Genomic DNA, 14,498 nt, shown 5'->3' on the forward strand with positions numbered 1-14,498 from the left:
TGGCCTAGCCATAAAGTAATTTAATTTCAGTTATTTTTCTGAGGTTTGCTGGACTACAGTTAATCTCCTGTATTCCAGTTTCCACTGTTAAAATATATACATTTAAATAGTTACAATAGGGCACACTGTGGATCCATTTTAAACACAAGCATTTTACAAATACCTTTTCAACACACACATGTCTGTACAAGCAGCTTGATATACACACAACATACAGTTCTAATACATTTGTAACACAAACATCTTATATAATTCATTTTGATATGTACTAATGTCATAAAAGTATTTATAAAATTCCAGCTAGCTGTACTGTCAGTATTTCCCTTTGCCACACTTATTTCCCCCCTTTCGAAGACTCAAGCTAGTTTTTCAAGTGAATCTTGAGAAATGTTGCTTGAGAAGACTGTGCCTATCTAGGAATGCATTACCCGATTCCTTGTCTTGAGATTCCAGTTGCCTTTGGATTGCTGACCCCAGTACAGTGCTGCACTGTCCTATTATATGTCTGCAACCCTAGCCTCCACCATAGTAACTGAGGATTTTTCTGGCTGGCTCCCCTGTAGCCACAGATCCCCCTCAGACTCCTCCTGCCTTCTACTGCAAATACAAAGCACAAGGGCCTCCCTTTCATGGTAAGGTTTCATCATGTTAGCATGGTACAGTTTGTGCCCTTGCCTCCAGCCTAGCAGTTCTACCATGTAGTTAACATCACTAACTTTCCTTACCACTTTGAAGGGTCCTTCCCAACCTGCCTGCAGCTTGTTGTATCTGACAGGAATGAGAACCATAACCTGCTGCCCCACAGCATACTCTCTAGCTCGAGCATTCCTGTCATAACAGACCTTTTTCTGCTGTTGGGCTTCGTCAGGTTCTCCTGGGCCAAGCCCATGAGTTCACTGAGCTTTGTCCTGAGATTAAGGATATATGTCACAACAGACTCCTTGTGAGATTCACACTCACCTTCCCACTCATCACAAATCATATCTAGAGGTCCTCTCACCCTATGCCCATACAGCAACTCAAAGGGTGAAAAACCTGTGGATTCCTGTGGCACCTCTCTGTAAGCAAGCAACAGGTGGGACAAATATTTGTCCCACTCCCTCTTAGACTGGTCTGCAAATGCCTGTAGCATGGTCTTCAGTGCAGGGTTTAACCTCTGCACCAGACTATTAATCTGGGGATGGTAAGGGTGGTCTTTAGGGGCTTTACCCCACAGTACTCCCACAGACAAGCCAGCAGATCAGACATGAAATTAGCACCTCTGTCAGTCAGTATTTCTTTTGCGAGACCTACCTTGCTGAAAACCTCTAACAAACCATTTGCCACCTTTTCAGCCTCAATGGAGGGTAGAGCCACCTTCTCAGGGTATCTGGTAGCATAAACTACTACCTCTAGGATATAGTTCTTTCCTGCGGAACCTGGGCTACTCAAAGGCCCCACAACATTCATAGCTACCCTCTGAAATGGCTCTACAATCACAGGCAAAGGCATTAAAGGAGCGTTGACCTTGTCTCCTGCCTTGCCTATTTTTAGCACTGCTCACAGGTCCTGCATTACTCTGCTACATGCTTGAAAATCTCAGGCCAATAAAAGTTCTGCATACTAAGTCTCTTGGTACAATTTATGCCCATATGACCTGGAAAGAGAATGACATGGGTTATGGCTAGAAGTGCCAGATGACAGGTTCTGGGCATTACTAACTGCTGTATAACCACACACTCTAACCATCCCTCAGGGATCCACTCTCTGTACTGTAACCCTTTGTCCCTTTTTTATTTCTCCAACTCTTTTGGGTTTCTAATACTATGATGGGAATGGACCCCATTCCTAAGTCAAAGTATGATTAAAGTTCATGAAATTATTATTGTTTCAATCTTTGATGTCAGACAAAAGTGCTCTTTGCAGCACCCGCAATGTGCCCAGTAATGACTCCTTCTGCAATTCGTACGGGGTTACATGGATAGGTAACATGCATATGTTATATACTTTGTCCCAGTATACAGATTCCCCTTTTCCTTGAGAATCAGGCACCTCCCTGGCTTCCTCTCTCATGTCTTGTAATATAGGGTCTGAGAGCTGCCCCTGTCTTAACTCTCTTTTTGTAATCCTTCCCAGCTCCCCTTCTACAGGAGGTCTGGTATCCTCTGACAGCAGTGCCTCACTTGTCAGCCTGGGTACTACTACTCACCTCTGCCCTTGCAGTCACTCTGTTCAAGGGAACATCAGTACCCACCATCAGCTGTAGCTCAACATTAAACTCATTGCTACAGGGTAGCTCCTTCCCTGAATTAGCCACCTCACTAGTCCTGGCTTCAAATGTGTGGTCTGTCTGGGTCCCAACTAGGCTACCAGACACAATCCCTGTCTCCAAGCCTAACTGCATGTAACTGCATGCACACAAGGTACTGCATTATCAAAAGTATTCCCTTTCAAGAAATCTGCAAGGATATCATCAAACACACCTACTCGCTTGCTTCCTTTTCTACCCTCCCAGTCAAGGTGAACCCTAGACAAAGGTATTTGGAATGGTGTCCCTCCTAAAGTTCTCATTGGAGTAGACTGCCCAAGTAAGTAGTGCTCCTCTTTAGCCATTGCAGGCTTCACAAAGGTTAGGTCAGAGGATGTGTTTCTCTTAATAGTGGCCGGTTTCCAATCTATTAAAATAGGATATAACCCCTTGTGGTAGTTTGGTAGACTTGTTGTCACAGACAACTGACCACTGGCATTCTGGCATTCCCACTTGCTGGCTCCCTACCTTTTGTTCCCTACCTTGCCTCCATAGACATATGTATGCTACATGGCCCCACTGGTTACATTTAAAACATGTAACCCTTGATCCTGGCCATGTATGCGAACTAGTGGCTTCCCCTTTTACTGGCAGACTCTCTTGAGGTGGTTAGGCTGCCCACCATGGGATTCCTTAAACCCATGTGTAGCACTGGGCTTCCCTTTCCTGTATGGTGATGCCCTGCTTGCTAGGTACAGGTCTTTTCTTTCCCAACTCTTCTGTGGTATTGCATTCCCTATCTGCCAACCAGATTCTCATGTCCTCAGGCAAAGTGCTAAGGGCTTGTTTCCTCACCAAAGGTCTGCCAGCCCTTCAAAAGTGGTGACCTGACATCTACTCACCCACCTATGAAAATAAGTCCTTAACTGAGCAATATATTCCCACACACTTTCATCTGCCTTAAATCTATGCTCACAAAACTTTTTCTATAAGCTTCAGGTGTTAACTTAAAACACTCTTATAAACAATGTTTAACCGTATTATAATTCAAGCAATCAGTATCAGACAGTTTAGAAACAGCAGTTACAGCTTTACCATGGAGTCAGGGGGTCAGGAACTGTACCCAGAGCCCTTGGTCAACATTATACTGTTTACATAGTCTTTCAAACATATAAATAAAACTATCAATATTATCACTCTCTGTGAATTGTAGAAAAAATCAACTGCCTCCACTAGTGCTCTAGGGTAACCTCTAGATAAAAAACATGTCAATAAGAGCATCAGCTTCACTAATAAAAGTAGCATCCTCAGAGGTCATCCTAGTAAGGCGAACAAATTGAGCCTTTACTAAACCCCTATTTTGATGTGCAGGGTAACAGCTGTCAAAATGCAGGTAACAGTTCGTAAAAAGTGGGTTTTCTATGAATTTTACTTATAAATCTCTTGTTGACAGTGTCCTTAAAAAGATGAACATCAAAACAGGTAATGTCAGTTTTACTCCAGGTGGCAGTAAGATTAAGAAAGGTAGTGGTCTGATTCATATAGGCAATAAAATATTGTAGTTTAACCTCAGATTCCTTCCAAAAAATAATAATGTCATCAAGGAATCTCATATAAAACTCCCAGGGGGGGAGTGTCCAAAAGAATTTAAAATAAACTTGCTCTCCCAAACTAGCATGACAATGTTTGCAAAAATGGGGGCACATGCAGCCCCCATTGTAACACCTTTCCTTTGAAGATAGTAGTGAGCATCTATAAACACAAAATTATTTTTCAAAACAAGCTCCATCATCTGGTCCAAGATGTTGATGTCATTGTTGCAAAAAATACCCTTTTCCATCAAAACATCATGGAACCATTCAAGCTCTACATCATGAGGGATTACATTAAACAAGCTGACAATGTCAATAGTACAGAAAATCAACTTGTCTTCATAACTAATCTGAGATACTTTACTTAAAAAGTCCCAAGAATCTTTACAGATGTGAGAATACCCCCCCCCCATAACATTTTTTTTTAATTTCACATCCAGATACCTTGCTAAAGAATGTGTTTTAGATCTAGAGGCATTCACAATGGGTCTTAAGGGAGGTCCCTCAAATCTTTATGGATCTTGGGCAGTCCAAATATAGAGGGTATAACTGGAAATTTTGCAACCAACAATGACCAAATAGCATGGTCCATCTGGCCTTGGTCCAACATGTTCTGCAGTATCCTATCAATTCTAGAATAAGCAATATTGACCATATTCAGTGAAGTCTCTTCATAAAAATCATTGTCACTTAAATGTGCAAACATTTTGTTGAGGTAGTCAACCACATTCATAATTACAACCCCATCTCTTGTCGGGCTTCATAACCTGAATTGACTTGTTGGTACAAAGTTGTTTCAGAAGCTCATTTTCCACCACAGAAAGGTTGCTTTTAGCCTTAGTGTTAACTTTAGACAACAAAACCTTAAAATCAAAATCACAATTTTTCTCAAAGACTAATAAAGGCAAGGCTAAAGAAGGGTTAAACACACTACCCCTTCTAAGTTTATCATCCAACTTTGAAACAATCATTTTCTTTGAATAAAAGTTTAAAATTCAATTTACCCAGGAATAACTTTAAGTCAATGATAAGTTCATCAATTTTACTGTGCATAGTTGGAACAAAATGAAAACCTTTGCACAATAAATCGACCATAGCCGGTTCAAAGTTGTAACATGTAATAAAAAATATTAAATTTACCTTTAAAGTTTCTGATAATATCCACACATCAAGTGTTTAACAAAACAGAGTCCATCACATTTCTCTCATCGGTAGATGAAAAAGTTAATTCTGGTTGGTTTTCTTTCAATACTGATGCAAATGGGTCCCATTCTGGTTGGATTTCCCCCACAAGGAATTCTGCTGGTAATTTTAGTGATTCTTGATCCTCTCCGATCATCTGGGGGTATCTGGGCCTGAAGGGGCCAGTCCAGCGTCATTGTCATCCACCCGATAGAAGCAGGAGGAGTTTCCTTAGATGAAACAAGACTAACAGGAGGTTTGGGGTAAGCCAAACCATTGCAGTAATCAAGACGATCTAGTTCAAACTTTCTTTCTTTCTTTTCCTGTTGATGTTGAACTACAATATTTTATTGACTATATAAATCAGACCAGTAAAACTGACATTACCTATTTGGATGTTCATCTTTTTAAGAACACTATCAACAAGAGATTTGTAAGTAAAATTCATAGAAAACCCACTTTTTTGAGCTGTTACCCGCATTTTGACAGCTGTAACCCTGCACATCAAAAGAGGGGTTTAGTAAAGGCTCAATTTGTTCGCCTTACTAGGATGACCTCTGAGGATGCTACTTTTATTAGTGAAGCTGATGCTCTTATTGACATGTTTTTATCTAGAGGTTACCCTAGAGCCCTAGTGGAGGCGGTTTATTTTGATTTAATGCAAAAAGAGCTAGGGGGTTTTATACCCCACTTTTATTTGCTCGGGGTAACAGTACAGTTGTATCCACTACTGGGATGAACACAGTGTTGGAAAACCAACACAGTCTATCTTTTATTACTACTTTCACACCTGAGTGTCCACACATTTATAAGATTTTGAATATGTATTTGCACATTTTTTCAGTTTATAATGAGCTGAAAGGGATATATGGAAATGGTGTGAGGATGGTTTATAGATGGGGAAGATGTTTGAAGAAAATGGAAGCTGCTAGTCATGACAGCAACAATTTTCTTTCGGCTAGAAGGAAAGGCACCCACAAGTGTGTTTTTTGTAATTACTGTCGATATCTTATTGAACTTAATAAGGTTTATGTGAATGGGATGGTTATCCATCTACACTTTTATTGTAACTGTAACACTAAAGACATTGTTTATCTTGCTTTGTGTAAATATTGTAACTGTTTTTATGTTGGGAAGACACAGAGGAATTCAGGGAGCATGCTTATAAAAACATCTTGGATATTAGGAAAGGTAACAAAAACAATGCTTTGTCAAAACATATTTTAGAAAATGCCAACCATGAATTTGGGTTTATAGCAACTGATCATGGTTTGAGAGATGTCAGGTGGGGGGGGGGGCCTGGAATGATATATTAGACCTCAAAGAATTGAAGTGGCAAATCAAATTAAATGCATGTGTTTTCCCTGGGTTGAATGAAAGCATGTCCATTTCTAGTGTTCTAAAACTGCATTCTTATTGTATTTAAATAATTTTTGAAAGATGTTTCTTTAAACATTTTTAACTGGTTCATTTAAGTCACATGACTATTGGGAGGGATATTTAAATTATGTAAAGTATTGTGGTAATATAATTCTGAGGAAGTCTTTGGATATACCATGATTAAAGTGCTAAATTTTGTGTATTAAACTGGTCTATCTTGGTCCTGGTGTGGCTTGGCTCGTTTTTTGTCCTTGTATGTCAGAAGAATATCATCTACATCTGTTTTAGCTTTCTTGTTCACACTACTTCAAATTATTGTGTATTAAAACATGGCAACTGCTATTCTATCTACATGCTTACCAGAAGAGGTAATCTCCAAATACTGAGTAGTAATACTATATATACTTGTACTATCCCACTTGCACAAAGAGCTTTTGCTGTATTTGTTATATGGCTTAGATTGCAAAACATGCAAATAATTTTATATATATATATATATATATATATATATATATATATATATACATATATTTATATATTTTAATCATTTTAAAACAATTGCTAACAGATGAACAAATGCAAACAAAAGAAAAGGTATGTCTGCACATTATAAAAACATGGACAAAAACAGCAACACTGTGCATGCTCCATACAACTGGTGTACAGCTGGACACAAATAGCAAGCATCTACAAATTGTATGAAACTTGAAAAAGTGGAAGATTGTTCAATACTGTAAACATTTTAAGTGTTTAACCAATGGACACAAGCATTCAGAACAGTAAATTTGTCACAAATGTCTCATTCGTGAGGAAAACAATGTCTGACATTTGAAGTAGAAGGGGCTAATAAAGAGATCTAAGTATTATTTATTTATTTAAATCTATTAAATGTGTTAGAACATTGGTCTTGTTGAACTGTTTAAAGGTTCGGCGCTGGAGCTTAAAATTAACAAGAAAGATATAGAGAACCAGCAGACATGTAATACATATCCAGCCTCAGTCAGTAAATATAGTTAAGGAAATGACAAACTGTCACCAGGAGAGTAAGCTGAGAGGCAAAGAGATCCCAGCATGGAAAAGTATATACATAGTGTGGGATTAAATAGTTGTGCCTATGTACATCATATATACAGCTGGGTGTTAGTTTAAAGTGGATGTGTATATCCAAACATTCATCTTTCTTCTTTTGTCCCTAGCTGGAGGTTGGTGCAGGTGGTTGACACTGTAGTTGGTATGCTGCTGTGGGTGCCCTGGATTCCGGACTTTCATAATGACACTTTTCCATGCTGTTCAGTCCATGGTAATATTTCTGGCCTCCTGTACATTGAGTTGCCAGCTTCTTCAACCTGTTTAGCCCATGTCTTCTTTGGTGCAGATTTGTGAAATTTCCAGTTTGCGGAGCACTCTCTCCATAATAGTCTGTATGGCAAGCAGCAGGTGTTCATCCTGCACATATGTCCAGACTAGCACAGCCTCCTGTTCCGGATCTGTTCACTGATCATTGGCTGCTGATCACATCTGGTCCCAATGCTCTCATTTCTAATGCAGTCACAAAGCGAGATTGCCAAGATTTGGTGCAGGCATTGCATTTGGAAAACCTCAAGCTTGTTCAGATCTGGCTTGAGGAGGATCCATGTTTCTGATCCATAAAGTAGAATAGGCAAGAGCCCAGAAAAGGTGAATCTTGGTGGTGATAGAGATGTTTGTCCTCTTCCATAGACACCATTTGTGTGAGGCAATGCTGTGGTGGATTCTCCAATTCTGCTATGGACTTCAGCAGTTGATGCCACCTTCTTCTGCTGGATCAGCAAACTCAGATACTTGAATTCTTGTGTTTGTTCTATCTGAACTCTCCCAAGGTGGACAGTGGCTTGTGACCCATCAATTGCCATCACTTTGGTCTTGTCCACATATTTCCATAATCCATATGATTGGGGGATGTGGGCAATGTCATAGAGAATATCTGTGACCTCAACATCACTGTATGTGAAAATGGAGCTGTCATCAGCAAACATCAGGTCAAGTCACAGAATGGGCTTCATCATACTGGACTATGCTTCTGCCCTCAAATACTCTCCTCATGATGATGTCCACCACTATGTTGAACAGCAGTGAAGAGAACATATCCCCTTGACAGACTCCAGTCTGGATGGTAAGCTCTTCAGACAGTTTGTTCCAAATGTGCACCTGGCTGGATGAACCATTGTACAATGTTTGTAGAAGTCTGATGATTTTCTTTGGCACATGCTTGGTCTCCAACATCTTCCACAGGGCAGGCCAGCGGATATAGTCAAATACTGACTTGAAATTGATAAAGACAATAACTGTACATTGTCCACACCAGATTCTTTCCTCCATTAGATTTGATCACAGGATACTCTGTTTGGTCTGAATCTGGCCTGTTCTTCCTTGCTGGTATGCATGTGGTGTGTCATGAGCCTGGATCATTTGATCTTCATAAAGACTAAAGGCTGGTGATGGAGAGCAGACTGATGCCATGGTAGTTCTTGCATTCCCTGTTGTCCCCCTTCTTGTGGATGGGTACGATGATGGTCTTTTTCCATGTAAATGGTATCTGATCCATAACTCATAGCAGTTTGATCAGTACATGGAGTCGATGGAGCAGGATATCACCTCCAGCCTTGATTGCTTCCACAGTGACCTGATCTACTCCTGGTACCTTGCCATTTCTCAAGTTTTCTGATAGCTGATTTCACCTCTTTGAATGCTGGCTTTGCATCAGTCATTGGGTCCTCGGGGAGATTGATTTGTGGTGGATCAACTATTGGTCCATGAGGTGGGTCATGGTTATAAAGTACTTGAAAGAATTTCCTCCAGCATTTCAGGCATTTACAAAGTGAGATCACAAATGTCTAAGCCACGTTTTTGATGTTGTCAGTGATGGTTCTGGTTTTCCCACTCATTCGTTTGAGGGTGCTGTACAGGGCGCAATACTCATGTCTGGATGCTGCCTCCTCAAGGTCAGCTGTAACCTGGCTCCAGTACACTTCCCTTTCTGCTTTCAGCCTCTGTAAAACTTCTCAAATGAACTGCTGGTATCATTCATAGTTGACCAGCTTCACCTACTTTTGTTGGGCTATGAGATCCAGGCACTCATCAGATATCCATGGCTGTGTCTGATGGAGGATGGATGGGCATAGCAATATGGCACATTCCATGATGGAGTTTGATATCTGCTTTTCTGCCTCATCCATGTCCTCCATTTGGGACAATGCTGCAAACCAGTTTGACAGTGCAATCTGGAATTCCTGTTTGCAGGTGGGGGCCATCAGTTGCTTCCAGTATAGCCTGGCTGGTGGAGGTGACTTGCACTTTGCATACTGTAAGGCTATACCATGGCATGGATGAGGTAATGATCAGAGCCACAATCAGGTCCTCACATAGCATGGATATCCTTGAGCAATGATCGGAAGCAAGAGTTGACCAGGATGTAGTCTAATATGGCCGGGTTCTCAACTGATGGGTTTCGCCATGTAAGCTGGTGTTTCTGGGGATGCTGAAAATATCTGTTTCACACAAAAAGATCATTTGATGCAGCAAAGGACACAAGGTGCAAGCCATTATCATTCATATTTCCAAGGCCACATCTACCCATCGTTCCTTCCCAACAGGACCTGTCCTCACCAATGTGGGAGTTTAAGTCTCCCGCTAAGATGATCATCTCGGTCTGTGGGATCAAATTGAGTGTGTATTGGAGCTGGTTGTAGAAGTTATCCTTGGCTAGGTCTGGACTTGTCTCGGTTGGTGCATAGATGGATGGAATGTGGGTCTTGATGTTACCATTGACGGTGAGTGCTGGCAGCTGATCTGGTATTGGTTGAAAAGCGATTATGCTTCTTGCAGCCTGGCTATCCACCATAAACCCAATGCCAGCTTCTCACTTCTTGCTGCTAGAGTGGTACAGCATCATTGTTTCATCAGCTGTAGGTGGTTTGACAGTCAATGTTTGAGATCCAGTGAGTTATTACTCTGACACTGCAGCGATCGAGAATTTGTATTTCATGAATTCCTTGGCAGCGATTTCTTTCTGGCTGATATGGTGGCTGGTTCAAACATTCCATGTAGCGATATGGGTTTCCAATTTTGGTGTGATGAATTGGTGTACATATGTGACTGAGATGAAATGGAAGGGTGCCAATTAGGTAATTATTACCATTGTGTAATGGGTGCAATAGGAGTCTTCAAAGAGGAAATGTTTCAGTTCCTTTCTGAATACTTTAAATGGAGAATATTCTTTAAGAGAGGTTGGAAGGGTTCCTAGGCTGGAGGAGCTGTGGTCTGAGCAGCATAGCTTTAATTTGTTTAGTTTTTTTGTAGAAGGTTTATATTAGGAGGAAGGGATCTTTGGTTGTGGTCTGAGATACAGTGAAATAAATGGCAGCCAAATAAAGGGAAGGACTGGAGGTTGATTAGTTTGAAGAGTAGGGAACCTAGCAAAGGTTTTATCTTATGAAAGATGGACAATCAGTCGACTTTGACTGGAATTTGGTAGTGATGTCATGTCTTAACTGAGAGTGTAATAAATCTGCAGATGTTATTGGCAGAAGTATGTAAGGAAATTAGGTTTTTCATGGATGCTACTACCACTGGGGCAGCCCATACTCAAGCTGTGAAAGAAGTACCCTTTTACTATCTTTCAGGTGAAAGAAAGAGGGAAATTTTATTTGTCCAGAATAGTTGTGAGTTGATTTTTCCTTTATGCACTTGTGCATGGTGTTGAAAGCTAAGATGTTAAACTAACCAAATTCCTAGGTAGCAAAACTGCTTTGTGGTGTCAAGGTATTCAGGTTATTGAGGAAATATATGCCATTTGTTGGGGACCTTGGCAACCTTGAGTTTGGTTATGAACATAATACATTTGGTCTTTTCAGTGTTTTGAAGTATTTTTTTTATTATCCAGATGGATAGCCGTGACATTCTTATTGCTGCTGTTGTTTGATTACAGAGTGGAAGAGACATACTGATGTGACAAGGATATTTTTTGGCTCTGCATATGTCTTTGCTGGTAGATTCCTGTGTCATTGATTAATGAGAACTGAAGGTATTATGATTCCAAGAAAGTGGTAGGGGCTAAGGAAAGGACAGATTTGTTAACAAACTGCTTTTTCTGCTATTGTGAATGTATTTATATTAGTACAAACATTACTTCAGCACAATTTTACATGGCTGGACTCTGTACGTGTATACCATCATGAGGACTGTGCCACATAACGTTTTTGTGAGATGGCAGACATGGTTTCATAATTGTGCTGTTTGATGTGTGTGTGTGTGTGTGTGTGTGTGTGTGTGTGTGTGTGTGTGTGTGTGTGTGTGTGTGTGTGTGTGTGTGTGTGTGTGTGTGTTTATGAGTGTGGCAATAGGCAATAATGATACAAAACAAGGGATCAAGGCAGAGAAAGGACAACTGAAATAATTTTACAGGGTCAGCAAGCATTTACGTGGATTGCAAAGTTGACAGAATAAGTGCAACTCTGCTTTTTGCAATGAATCTGCAGACAGCGCAGAAATGTGACTATGGATCATAAGTGGATGAAAGAAAACTTTATTAGAATATGTTGTCTTGCAAAATTTCTTATTTACATTTCATTATGAGTTAATTTGCTTAGGTTTATTTGCAGCCATCATGCCTTAATGTAAATGGCCTGTATGAGTCATGGTCTAGCTATGCGCACTTCAGGACAGAGCAGATATCAGTAAAGTATTCACACAATAATTACGAATACCGGCCTTGTTCTCAGAATGTTTGAGTTACTTTATCATAGTGTTATCTACATGAAAACTCATGATGATTAGTACGTGTTATAAAATGTTTGTATATTTGACTGAATGACCAGTTTTGAAATTTTTAAGCATGTTTGTTTAAAAAGTTTGCATTCCGGTAAGACATAGTAGACCCTTTAAAGATACGGAGGGTATCTAATGGATGCATCAATACCATCTGATGTTTTATACCTGAACAGCCTTATGTTCACCCTCCAAAGTACCACAGTAGCTGTATTTACCCTGGTGGAATGCATGTATCATGATTAAGCAAAGGTCTGCCCTTGGTGGAAAACATTTAACCATTGCATCCCAAATCTCTCAAAGGTAACCATTCACTTGCATGGACTGCTTAAAAAGCAACACAGCATTATCAGTAGCCCAAGGGAAAGCTGACACATTCTTCATTGTCTAATCTGGTGTGTCTTTCAGTCCATGTATACTTGTGCCCTTCATGCCACAGAGTCTTGTTTCAAATCTCTGATCCCATAATGCTTTACTTGTATTGCTAAAACAGCTGTTGATATGGTCAGTGTTGAGTGGGGAAGCGTTGAAACACAAAGAAAAATACTAAGCAAGACATCAACTGAGTGTGCAGGCAAGGTACATCATGATGTGCATTGCCTGCCCTACAGCCCAGGCACTCATGCAGGTGTATTTGTTGTCTGCTATTCCACTGGGAAAGTGTGTTACAGTGTAATGTATTGTGCAGGCATAACTTGTAAGTGTAAATAGATTGCAGATATGAGTTATGCCTGCATAGCTGTAAAATACATTGCATTAATGTGATCACCAGATACATTGCACTTCCTGTAGGTCAGGGTCACTACTGAAAAGTGTATCTGGACTTGTAAATGTATGCAGTTATGAAATGATACAACCACTAACCACCACTTCTAATCTTGCCCTAAGAAACAGTCCATTTGAAATAACTGTTCAGTTTAACACACATTTTATAGAAATCATAAAGCCCCTACTAAGATTTTCCACCTAACAATCCTGACATGCCCTCTCCTCAGACAGAAAACACACCCTGTTTCACCCTAAAACCCATCCAGACCTCTTCATCAAATTGATACTACTTAAACTGAAGCCCTGTTCTCCTTCAGCAGATAGTCTCCCGACTGAATCCCTCAAACTAGCTGCCAGTTCCATAACTTATCCTGTGTCTGTCCTAATTAATAGATCTATTAATGAATCAAACATTCCTTCTCTATGGAAAAAAATTCTTCATTATCTCCCTTCGTTTAAGAGGAAAGTCATCTGAAACAACCACTTTCAGACCTATTGACATACTATGTCCTTTGTCAAAACTTCTGGAGAAGTGTATTCAGAAACAACTACTTGAATAAATCATTCATGAAAAGTTGTTGACCTCCACAATGCATAGTTTATACAACACCAGATGCAAAGGCAAACTTATTTCTTCTGTATTCCTTGATTGATCGTGTCTCTCACCAAAAACTCTGTCAACTGTCTTCCTTAGGGCTATCACAATCCATACTACAGTAAACTCTCAGTTAACCGGAACTCAAGCAACCAGAACTCTCAAGCAACCAGAAAAAAAAATTGAAGAAATACAGTGCAATTTTCATGTGTTAATCCCCCCCCCCGCGCAGAAATACCTTATGTTTTTTAAAGTTTTAGAGTTTTAAAAGGGAAGATAGGAATAAATTCACTTTCTCCCCAATCTAAGAACAAGTCAAACCAAACAAATAGTATAGGGTACAGTATTAGTCAGGCCTATTTTAATAGTAACTCTCAAGCATTCAGAAACTACAGTTATCCAGCATCTACCAATCCCAATGGGTGCTGGTTAACTGAGAGTTTACTCTACTATGGTGTAACAACTATTTGAAAGATATCAGTCTGTTAAATGGCTCTCCATCTTTTCTCCTTTCCTTCTTGTCAGTACTACCATGCCACAGGGGTCCATTCTCGGCCCTCTACTTTTCAATAGCTTCACTAATAATCTACATAAAGTCTCTCAGCAAGCTTCCCTCATACAATACATTTGAAATTCTACCCTAATATGCACTTCAGATAACCTCATACATCTTCAGAGAATCATTGAAAAGCCATTAACTCTGTTGAAAATTGGCTACAGGATAATTACCTACAACTAAATTCCAAAAAAAACTAAACTACTTGTCTTTTTTCCAAAATCCCATTTCCATGAAAAAAAACTTTAAATATTCTTCCTTAAATAATGCCATGATTAAAGTTAACTCATATACAAAACTACCTGGCATGACAATCAATGACAATCTTAAGTTTGATTTATGTATCCAGAACTGCATCAAGAAAACCTATTAAAAACTAGGTACTCTGCATAG

At 39.8% G+C, this 14,498-nt stretch overlaps 1 protein-coding gene across 1 annotated transcript in view; it reads left to right on the forward strand.

Annotated features, from left to right (window-relative positions):
- LOC122816799 (cytochrome P450 2K1-like) overlaps positions 1-14,498 on the forward strand; it is a 627,013-nt gene that overhangs the window by 21,872 nt on the left and 590,643 nt on the right. The gene's annotated exons all lie outside the window — the stretch shown is intronic.

Source organism: Protopterus annectens, chromosome 12.part0, assembly GCF_019279795.1.
Source record: "Protopterus annectens isolate FY-2018-M chromosome 12.part0, PAN1.0, whole genome shotgun sequence".
Taxonomy (NCBI): Eukaryota; Metazoa; Chordata; order Ceratodontiformes; family Protopteridae; genus Protopterus; species Protopterus annectens.